Genomic DNA, 11,905 nt, shown 5'->3' on the forward strand with positions numbered 1-11,905 from the left:
CTATAATCAACTGGGAGAGGCCAAAGACACCAACGGAAGTACGAAGTTTCATGGGATTAGCAGGTTACTATAGAAGGTTTGTGCAAGATTTTGCGAAGATAGCTACGCCATTGACAAAGCTCACCAGAAAAAACCAGAAGTTTGAATGGGACGAGAAATGCGAGGAAAGTTTCCAAGAATTAAAGAATAGATTAGTATCTTCTCCAGTACTAGTCTTGCCAGATGAACAAGGAAATTTTGTGATTTACAGTGACGCGTCGTACAAAGGATTGGGATGTGTTTTGATGCAGCATGACAAGGTGATAGCCTACGCTTCAAGACAGTTGAAACCACATGAAGAAAAAAGTATCCAACTCATGATCTTGAATTGGCAGCTATATTGTTTGCATTGAAGATTTGGAGGCATTATCTTTACGGGAAAAAGTGTGAGATCTACACGGACCACAAGAGTTTAAAGTATATCTTTACCCAGAAGGAATTAAACATGAGACAACGAAGATGGTTAGAACTAATTAAGGACTATGACTGTACTATCAACTATCATCTAGGCAAAGCAAATGTGGTGGCCGACGCTCTGAGCCGAAAAGAAAGGTTAAACATGATAACTTCATCCGAGGAATTAATCAGGGAATTTGAGAAGCTGGAAATAGAGGTCAGTATCCGAAGTATGTCTACAGAGGTATTCTGTGCAATGTCTTTTCAACCAGAATTATTAGAGAAGATAAGAAGATGTCAGGAGGAAGTTATGAGCCATGAACGAGACAGTTTGATAGGAGAAGAGATAGGGAGTCAAAAGGATGATAAAGAGATATTAAGATTTTCTTCCAGAATATGGATACCCAATGTAGCCGAGCTGAAAGATGAAATTCTTCGAGACGCTCACAACTCTAGATATTCAATTCATCCCGGGAGTACGAAGATATACCAAGATTTAAGAGAAAACTTTTGGTGGCCAAGCATGAAGAAGAAAATTGCAGAATGGGTAAGTAAATGTTACACTTGCCAGCGAGTCAAAGCGGAACATCAAAGGCCCAGTGGACTGATACAGCCATTGGACATTCCAGAATGGAAATGGGAGCATATAGCGATGAATTTCGTAGTTGGATTACCGAGGACCAGGACAAAGAATGATGCTATTTGGGTTATTATCGACAGATTGACAAAGTTGGCGCATTTTCTTCCTATCAACGAGAGATTCTCAATGGATAAATTGGTACGGTTATATCTTTAAGAAATTGTGACAAGACACGGAGTTCCAGTATCCATAGTTTCAGACAGAGATCCTCGATTTAATTCAAGATTTTGGAGAAGTTTTCAAGATTATCTCGGAACGAAGCTGAACATGAGTACCGCGTATCATCCGCAGACAGACGGTCAAAGTGAAAGGACGATTCAGACTGTTGAAGATATGTTAAGGGTATGTGCACTAGATTTTGAAGGGAGTTGGGACGAGCATTTGCCATTAGTTGAATTCTCCTACAACAACAGCTATCATGCCAGTATTGGATGCCACCTTACGAAGCCTTGTACGGGAGAAGATGCAGATCTCCAATATGTTGGGAAGAAGTTGGTGAGAGAAAGATTTTGGGTCCAGAATTGATCCAGCAGATGAAGGAGAAAATAGAACTCATTCGGAAAAGATTAATAGCAGCTCAAGATCGTCAATGCAAATATGCTGATCCTGCCAGAAAGGATATGGAATTTGAAATTAGAGAAGCAGTGTTATTAAAGGTTTCGCCTTGGAAGGGTTTATCAAGATTTGGGAAGAAAGGAAAGCTGAGTCCGCGCTATGTTGGTCCTTTTGAGATTTTAAAGCGTGTGGGAAAGGTTGCTTACGAATTAGCGTTACCACCTCACATGCAGCATATTCACAACGTGTTCCACGTGTCAATGTTGAAGCGTTATTTGCCTGATTCGAACCATGTGATAGAATACGAGACAATCGAGATTCAGCCAGATTTATCTTTTTAGAGCAACCAGTGCAGATTTTAGATAAGAAAGAAAGAGTACTTAGGAATAAGTCTGTATCTTTGGTGCGAGTCTTGTGGAGGAATCCCAAGGTTGAAGAGTCGACCTGGGAGTTGGAAAGTGAAATGCGATCCAAGTATCCTCATTTATTTTCCTAGGCTGATTCTGAGGACAGAATCCTGTTAAGGGGGGAAGGATGTAATAACCGGGAAAATTATGTGAATATTATATGTTAAATAAATGAATATTATGTGTTTTATAAATTTAGAGTAATTATTTCCATGTTATGAGATGTTATAGCTGTTATGTGTGTTTCTGTGCGGACCAGAAAATTTTTGATTGATTAAAAGGTGTTTAAAACTGCAATTATTTGAACCTATCTACAATCGGGACGCGTATTTATTAGCGTCTTTATTAAGGTACTCGTTTTATTTCAAGATATACGCGTCTGAATGTATTTTACGTGTTTTCGGGATTTTCTGGTAATTTAGGGATCGTTTCCGTTTTTCAAAAATCAACGAACCGGGACCCCACCGGGACGACAAACCCCACAAAATCTGTATTTTTATTTTTATAAAATTATTCGTATTTCAAATACCCTGTATCTTTGTATTTTTGAATTATTCGCAATTTTCGGGGAATTTTGACATTAATTTTGTATTTTATCGTTTTTAAAATTATTCCCCGTAATTATTATTTTGGGACTAAATTATTGTAATTTAGGGATAAAAACACCCTCAAACAATTTTGGGGATATAATTTGTTGTAAGTATAAATAGCTGATTCCTGTTTTATTGATTATTTTTATTTTATAAAAAAATTCAGAAAATTCATAAACACCAAGAACAACTTTGGGGGTGAGAATTTCTTCCTTAACTTCAATCGTGATTTTTGATCGATTCTGGAAACCAAATCAGACGTGCTAGTAACCAAAATCTTCCTCTCGAAGAGAGCTTTCCATTAATACCAATATCTTGATCTGAGGTACAGCAAATCGAAAAGTCGATTTTTATCTTTTTATTCTTGAAAATCGTTTTTGTTTTTGGATGATTCTGGGTTGATTTTGATGTTACAGATAGTTTTAGAATGATGTTTAGAGTCGATTTATGTATGAATTTGCATCATTTTAGTTCGAAATCGTGTTATTCGAGTTTTGGGTTTTAATTTTTTTTATTTATTTTTTTTATTATTATTTTGATTTTCTGGAGTTGTTGTTGATTGTTAGATGTTAATGATATGATGGTGGGATTCTAAATTTCTTCAGCTTTAATTTCGTATATAGACTGTTGGTTTTGGTTCAGAAATGATGGGGATCGTTTTTCGCCGGAAAACCTTAAAGGGTCGGCCGGCTTTAATGGTTTTTTTTGCGGGAGAAATCATTCCGCTGAATGATACTCGTTGATGTGGTGGTTACTGTGTTTCTGGCTTAATACCAAACGTCTGGGCAGGGAAAACGGGATCGTTTGGCTGTGTTTCGGACATATTAGGACTCGCCGGAGTCCGGCAAGAACCCGCCGGAATCTGGGCTTATTCCAGAAACCGGCCGGTGTTCAAGCCGGACCCGACCGTGTTCTTCGTAACCCGGTTTAAAAACCCGGGTTTGATCCCTGAAACCCTAACCTCAATTCCCTATTTCTGTTTCCCAATTTTTAATTTTAAAAATATTTCAAAAATCTTTTATTCTATTTTCAAAAATCATTTTAATTATTTCTAAAAATCATTTAACAAATTATTTTCAATTCTAAAAATTATTTTCGTAATTGATTTATATTCCCAAAATTATTTTCTTTAATTATTTTCAAAAATACCATTTGATTTAATTATTTATAATTCATTTTAGTTAATTATTTATGAATTTAATTAATTGATTAAAAATTAATTAATCAATTAATTTTATTTATAAATAGTTAAATAAATGTAATTTATTTATAATTAATTCAAATAATTCCTAAAAATCATTTTTAGGTTTAAAAAATTATATTTTTGTATTTAAAAATTAATTAATATTATTATTAATTGATTTAAATCTATTTATTTCTTATTTTATTCATAATAATTAAACTGTTCGTTCGTTTAATACGAAACGAACGCGTACAGACTCAGAAAAATACTGCGCTTCCAATAAAAACACTTTTGAGACCTAATTTCTATTGTATTGCAATGTCATTTGATTTGTGTATCAGTTTGAGTCGGTGTTTGATCGATAAATGCTAATATTGAACTGATTTTCATTCTGAACGCACTGAGACATATCTTTTAATGATCTGACTTATGTGTTACATGAAATATGTGATTACGTGTTATACGAATGCCATGATTATGTGTTACGTGATATGTATGCTACCTGTTTACAGTTTTAAAATGCCATGTTCAGTTATAAACGATCGGGTAGATGTTAAGACGTATAGTTACGTCGATTGAGTTTGGTTCTGTCAATGAAGATAGTCCTTTTGCTTATAGAATCGAGTAGCAATGTGTGCGGTCAAGTGTTAGACGGAGATAGTAGCCAGCAGTTAGAAGCAGAGTTAAAGTAAGAGGTTATTGAGCATACCAGGCAAGTACCCCTAACTTCACTTATCGCTCAAGTGATGTTCTTTCGAATTATATTATGCAAGTACCTATATATTTATTTATCATTCAATTGATATTGACTCTGGACTTTATTCTTTCAATATCCATACTATTCTAAGTTCTGAATAGTTAAACGTTTTATGTTTCGCTATAAATTACTCTATACAGTGAAGCTTTGTATTGAGATTAGCGAATAACTAATTGTTCTGGTTATTTCTCCATTGATTATTGAGAAAACTCCGGACCATGAGAAATGGGGAGTTATGTGGTTAAGGATGTCATTTGATTCGACTCCTTTGACGGAAAATTGTTTCTATGGGTTGGATGGTTGCGTAAGAGGCCATGGCGGTGGTCCAGTGTGAGCTATGTGTTATACGGGATATAACACCTTGCTAGGACAATATGTGCCTTGGGTACCTTTGTTTAGTTGGATATGCTTCGGCATACCGGTGTTGCTTCGCGGCTGATCACCGGCGGCAACACACCGTTGTTAGAGGATTCCAATCCCAAAACATAATATATTGCAAATGTTGTTTATTATCAAATTTATATCAGTTTTGATAATGTTCAGTTATTGTAGTTTGGTTTTGTTCATCGGATATACTGTTGTTATTCCAAATCATAAGCTATTTACTACTTGCTGAGCATTTCTTTCGCTCATACTTGTTTCTTATCTTGATTCTTTCAGCTAGGCCAGGGCAAGCTTAAGTTCCAGGTCTGACCAGAGGTTATGTGCTTGTAAATAGTTGGTGTGTTTCCAGGTAGACAGTTTGGGACGCTTAAATAGTCTAGAGGTTTGTAATAAAATTTGAATAAATTATAAAACTAATTAGACTTATGGGTTGTAATAACAGTTGGTTTGTAATAGTGCCTGTTCCATACTATAACATGTGATCGATCCAGTGCAGGTGAAAGGGGTCATATTTATTATATTATTCCGCAGTGATTATTTTATTATAGTTTATTGGCTAGTGCCCCCAAATCTAGACCCCGGGTTTGGAGGGCGTCACAATAGTTTTTGAAGATTCGGATAAAGAGAGTGAAAAGAAAGAACCTAAAACAATGGGTGATCGTGTAGTTCAAGCTGATCCAGCTCTTATGGACTTTTCTCGGCCTAAAATTGATGACATTTAGTCAAGCATCATTCATCCAGCTATTCAGGCCAATACTTTTGAAATCAAGCCGGACACTATTCAGATGGTGCAGAATTCTATTTCTTTCGGAGGTCCTGCGACTGAAGATCTCAACATACATATCAGGAATTTTGTCGAGATCTGTAGTACTTTCAAATATAATGGTGTTACTGATGAGGCTATCAAGCTGAGGCTTTTCCCATTCTCTCTGAGGGACAAAGCTAAGGATTGGTTACATTCTTTACCAGCTGGGTCCATCACTACTTGAGAAGATCTTGCGCAAAATTTTCTGGTGAAGTTCTATCCAATGGCCAAAACTACAACTATAAGGAGTGCTCTTACTCAGTTTGCACAACAACAAGGAGAATTTATGTATGAAGCTTGGGAGTGCTACAAGGAGATGTTGAGAAAGTGTCCACATCATGGTATGCCTGACTGGATGGTGATCACTGGTTTCTACAATGGTTTGGGGGCCCAATCTCGGCCCATGCTCGATGCAGCTTCTGGAGGCGCCTTGTGGGCCAAAAGCTATACTGAGGCCTATAATCTCATTAAAACTATGGGTGCAAACGAGTATCAAAACCCAACTCAAAGAATGATGCCTAGGAAGGTAGCATGTATTCTGGAAGTTGATGCAGCTACAGCTATTGCAGCGCAGCTTCAGGCGCTGTCTATGAAGGTCGATCCTTTAGCCAACTATGGAGTAAATCAAATAGCTAGTGTCTGTGAGCTTTGTGCAGACTCTCATGCTACGGATCAGTGTTCTCTTGTTAATGAATCTGTTCAGTATGTGAACAATTTTCAGAGATCGCAGCAGCCTGTGCCCGCTACTTATCATCTTAATAACAGAAATCATCCCAATTTCAGCAGGAGCAATAATCTGAATGTTGTTCAGCAACCATTTCAGCAAGCTACAGGTTAACAGTTTAATCCACTTGGATTCCAGCAACCTCAGCAATTTGCTCAAAGGCAATCATATCCTCAACAAGGAGGTGCTGCTCTACCTTCTAGTGCTGATTTTGAGGAGTTAAAGTTGTTGTGCAAAAGTCAGGTTGTTTCTATCAAGACCTTGGAAAATCAAATTGGACAAATAGCCAATGCCTTGCTCAATCGTCAACCTGGCACACTTCCCAGCGATACTAAAGTGCCAGGCAGGAAGGAAGCTAAAGAGCAAGTCAAAGCTGTCACCTTAAGGTCTGGAAAAGTTGTTGATGTTGAAAAAGCAAAAGATGGAGAAGTTGAAGTTGTTGATGAAGAAGGAATGCAAAATGAGAAAGAGGGGGAATCAAGGAAGACTACTGTTAAACACAGTCTTCCTGAGGGTAATACATGGGAGAAACAACTCTATCCTCCAGCACCTTTTCCTAAACGATTGCAAAAACAAAAGCTGGACAAGCAATTTGGTAAATTTCTGGAGGTGTTCAAGAAACTTCACATTAACATACCTTCCGCTGAGGCTCTTGAGCAAATGCCTAGTTATGAGAAATTCATGAAAGGTATTCTTTCGAGGAAGGTGAAACTGGATAATCTTGATATCATTGCTCTGACGGAAGAGTGCAGTGTCATGCTGCAACAAAAGTTACCTCAAGAGCTTAAGGATCCAGGTAGCTTCACCAATCCTTGCACCATTGGCAAGTTGTCATTTGACAAGTTCCTTTGTGATTTGGGAGCAAGCATCAATCTGATGCCATTGTCTATCTTCAAAAAGCTGAATTTGCTTGATCTGAAGCCCAACTACATGTCTCTACAATTGGATGATCGTTCGATTACATACCCACGAGGCATCGTGGAGGACGTGCTAGTAAAGGTGGGCAAGCTCATCTTTCCTGCAGATTTTGTCATTCTGGATTTTGAGGAAGATAAGAAGATTCCCATAATCTTGGGAAGACCTTTCTTGGCTACATGTCGTGCCTTGATAGATGTGCAAAAAGGTGAACTCACTATGAGGGTGCAAGATTAATGTAATAACCCCAAAAATTTTGAACTTTTTGTAACCCTTATGAATAGTGATTTTGCTGATTATGCTGAATAAGAAAACTTTTCATGCCACACTTTGTAGAGGTTCTTTTATTGTTATTCTGAGATCTTATTAGTACTCTATATGGTATATAAGTGTATGTAAAGATCATCAGAATCCAAATTCGAACACTTTGATTTTTTCCGAAAATCCACCAGATACCGAAAGAATTGAGTATAAGGTAACAGGATAAAAATGATTTAAATTCAAGGATTATAAGAGAGGATCATAAAAGGAATATAATGTATTGAGAAGGGTTAAGGGAACCCAAGTAATAAGATCCCGGGTATAATCCCTCAAACGATAAACGAGAACGAAAGTTAAGTGAACCGTATAACAGATCAGCGGTCATTAGCCAAGAAATTAGGAGTTAATCAAGGAGGTTAGTGGGTGATGATGTCATTACACCAACAAGAGGAAGACAAGTGCAATAAGATGACATAAGTGGATGATATAAGCATGACAAAATAGGAAGGATTTGTTGGTTGATTCTAAGCCACACAATTTTTACCCTGGTAACAAATTTAATTAACAACAAAAGAAAGCAACCAAGCCAAAACAATTCATAACACAAAAACACAAGTTGACTTTCCATTTTCCAACCAAGAAGCTCTCGGCCCTTTTCTCTTTTCCAAAAAGAAAAAAATCCAAATTCAAGTTCCAAGCTTTGATAATTGGTGAGATAATTATCCAAGGTTCCTTATACTTAGATATAGCTATCCTATGAATCTAAGATTCCATTTCCTTCATAAACTCTTCCAATAATTCATGGAATAAGAGGGTGAATAGTGTTTTCAAGATCTTAAAAATTTTGATCTTGTGTTTTTGTTTAGATATAGCTTTGGTAAGGATTTTCAAGGGTGATTCCAAGCTCCTTAGTTACTTTTACTCACCAAGGAAGGTATAATCTCATACCCTAGCCCTACTTTTGTATATTTAGAGTTTTTATGATTGATATGGTTCATAAGAATCATGATTCTTGTATACTTAGAGTGTGGTTGGATTTGTAATAGGTTTGAAGTTGTAAATCTTGATTATTGGTTAATGAACTTAAGTATAACTTTTAGTTCATGATTGAGAGTAGTATAAATTGGAAATCTTGAGATGTTCGGGCTGTTGTAGTAAAGTATGGATGGAGTTTGGTTGTAGTAATGATTGTAGGTTGATTGTGGATTGATTTGGAGTGGTATAAATTTGGTAATCGCGTAAACATAGCCGTCGTAATGCCCAATTTACCTTAGACTGCTTTTGTTCTTAACATCAGGACCCGTGAACTAACTGTTAGGTTTTTACCATTGCCATGATTAAATATTTCATGTTGCGAGCTTCGTTTTTATATGTGGTTTACTTGAATCCGATGTACGGTTTAGGAGAAACGACCGTTTTAAGTAACGGCGTTTCGCGACCGAACCATTACCCCTCGCCTTACTTTGAAACCTTGGTTAAGGCCCTTAAATGACTAATTAGAGTATGAAACAATTATTTAAAGTGGATTAGGCAGTTGGTAGGGTACTCACGAAAGAATCGCCTTAAAATTCTTAATGGTTAATTTATTAAAAATGGTGGAGCCGAGGGTACTCGAGCGACTTAAGTGAATCGTTAAGCGCAAAAGCGAACGTTAGGGTCTAATTGGTTAAAGTATAGATTCTTAAGCGACTTTGGTTTAATTCCAACTTATATGTTGTTTATAGGTTACCAGACTCGTCCCAAGCCTTTTACCACCCCCAGTCGCTCAGGCAAGTTTTCTACCCGTTATACTTGTTGTGATGTATATATGTATATGCATTATCTTGTGATAGATGCATGATGGTTATTAGCAAATCTTGCGATATATTGGAGCATGCTGATATGATTTATATGCATGCCTGTTTCATAATTTTGATATCTAATTGTTGATTCAAATGCTTATAAGTTGCATAATACCTATGCTAGAGATAAAGAGTAGTTGCATACACCCTTGGTATAGGGGACCCAAAGGTGAACATTTTTCTAAACTGGGAGACGATGTTCCCAAGTATATGATATATATATATATAAATAGTTTCCAAAACTATTAATCGAATAAGGTTTATTCGATAACTTTATTTTATTTAATGAATATTATTTTGAATATTCATTCGAGGACTTATGACTCCGCTTATTTTGTTTAATAAATATTATTTTGAATATTCATTCGAGGGCTTATGACTCCGCTTATTTATTAAATAATATACTTTACTTTATTAAAGAATGATGCTTTGATAATCAAACTTATTTTCGATTATTCAAATAAAGATCGTACTTTCGTATAAGTATATCTTTGGTTATTTATTATTCATTTCAAGTATGAGTTTTAAAACTTGTACTTCAAATTATTTTTATAAAGATTATCCTTATGGGAATATTATTTAAATAATAATATTCAGATATTTTCTAATATATCGGGACTGATTGATTTCATTAAATCAGCATTACTCCAAACATTCTTAAAAATGTTTTCGAGTCTTCAAAATGATTTTTAAAAGTTAGAGCGGATCCCAAAACTCATTTTATATTTAAGATCTTCCTTTCGAAGGGGATTTAAATACTCGCTCAAAACCTAAGGGATCCGGCTCTGTGGTGTATTTTATATTCGCAACGAGGTTGCTGTTTTGAGAAAACATTTTAATTACTTGCCCAACGTTCGGGAAGTAAGTCCATCTATTTGAGTCGGCATAAGCAACATGGGCTCAGTGGGTGTCCATGAAAGTGTAAGTGGCTCAGTGGGAGTCCATCAAATGCGTAAGTGGATGAGTGGCAGTCCAGCATAAGGTCCTAATGCGGCCAGGGTAATGGCCAGTGGGGAATTCGTCCATCTACTAGTAGAAAAGGTTACTTATTAGTATCTTTGCCTGATCAACAAGATATCAGGTTTATGCCAAGGTTTTCTCCTCTCCAAATTCATTGGATATTGCAACTCTGTTTATAATTTTCATAACAGAGGTTTTCAAGGAGTGTATGAAATGTATATATATATAGGTGTATATATATATCGGGACTTAATGAAGTATCTCGTAACTTAATTTCTTTCAAATGATATTTCAAAAAATTAATCTATTCAAGTCTTATCTTGTAGTCTCATCAGTGTGATGAACATTTGAAACTAATTATAACTTGAATGGTGGTAGTTCAAGTAGTATTGGGAAAATGTATAAGTATATTGGAGTATCTTGTAACTTCATCTTTTAAACTTATATCTAGTAAATGATTATCTTATGCATGTCAAAGATTTTCAGAAAAACGTTGAGACAAGGTTAGATATATGAGATCACCTTGTAACGATATTTTTATACAGTTATAAACTGGAACTCTGTGTATATTATACATGTCAGAGGATTTCAAAGATTGTGAAAAGTATATATGTATATATATACTCAATATTTTGCGACTTGGTCGCGTTAAGATAACAAACTTGGTTCATTTCTTCTTGACCAAGACTTTCATGAGTACTATGAGAATGCTCATATATTGTTAATTATTATACATATTATTTCGGTGGGCTTGTTGCTCACCCTTCCTTTCTTCTTTCATCACACAACAACAGATAAAAAGATGAACAGGACCAAGCTCCCAATTCGCAAGCGGTTAGGAAACGTTCCGCAGTTTTCTGGAGGCGTTGATGCCGCAGTAGCTGAGGTAGGAATTACCAATAGGCTAGGCTTTCAACTGTTGATGATCCAGACTTATGTATCTATATGAATTGTAATAATGGCAAGGAAATGTAAATTTATTCAGAAACCCTTTTGAGGTATAACGACTTATAATTGTGGAATAAACTGACTTGTGTTATTTTTGGTATTCATCTCTGAGACTATAACTTGTGGTGTGTGTGTGTGTATATTGTGGGGTCACAGTACACAATAGTTGGTTGATTATTAAGATTAAGTATTATTAAGGGAAGTGGAACTCGTGACAACCCAGATCCCCGACCCCGGATTTGGGGGGTGTTACAGTAATGGTATCAGAGCTAAGCGTTATAAACCTCAGAGATGATGTGACGTTAAAATAATAAGTTCACTAAGATAATAAGAACTCTTGCCAAGTTCATAGTCAGACTACCTAACGTAGTACTGACAGTTAAAACCCTTATGAGAACCCTTATAAATATCGTGATAGGAGCGTACCCTAACGAGGGACCGGATGAGATTCATATTGGGAATATTGCAGTTGAGGATGTTATCCCAGAAGGGATTGCTGC

At 36.1% G+C, this 11,905-nt stretch overlaps 1 non-coding gene across 1 annotated transcript; it reads right to left on the reverse strand.

Moving 5' to 3' along the window:
• Window positions 1–5,994: 5,994 nt before the first annotated feature.
• On the reverse strand, window positions 5,995–6,101 carry LOC141694855 (small nucleolar RNA R71). Its single transcript, XR_012564137.1, has one exon. It is a non-coding gene; the product is annotated as a small nucleolar RNA R71 (small nucleolar RNA).
• Window positions 6,102–11,905: the final 5,804 nt, after the last annotated feature.

Source organism: Apium graveolens, chromosome 10 (genome assembly GCF_009905375.1).
Source record: "Apium graveolens cultivar Ventura chromosome 10, ASM990537v1, whole genome shotgun sequence".
Classification (NCBI taxonomy): domain Eukaryota; kingdom Viridiplantae; phylum Streptophyta; class Magnoliopsida; order Apiales; family Apiaceae; genus Apium; species Apium graveolens.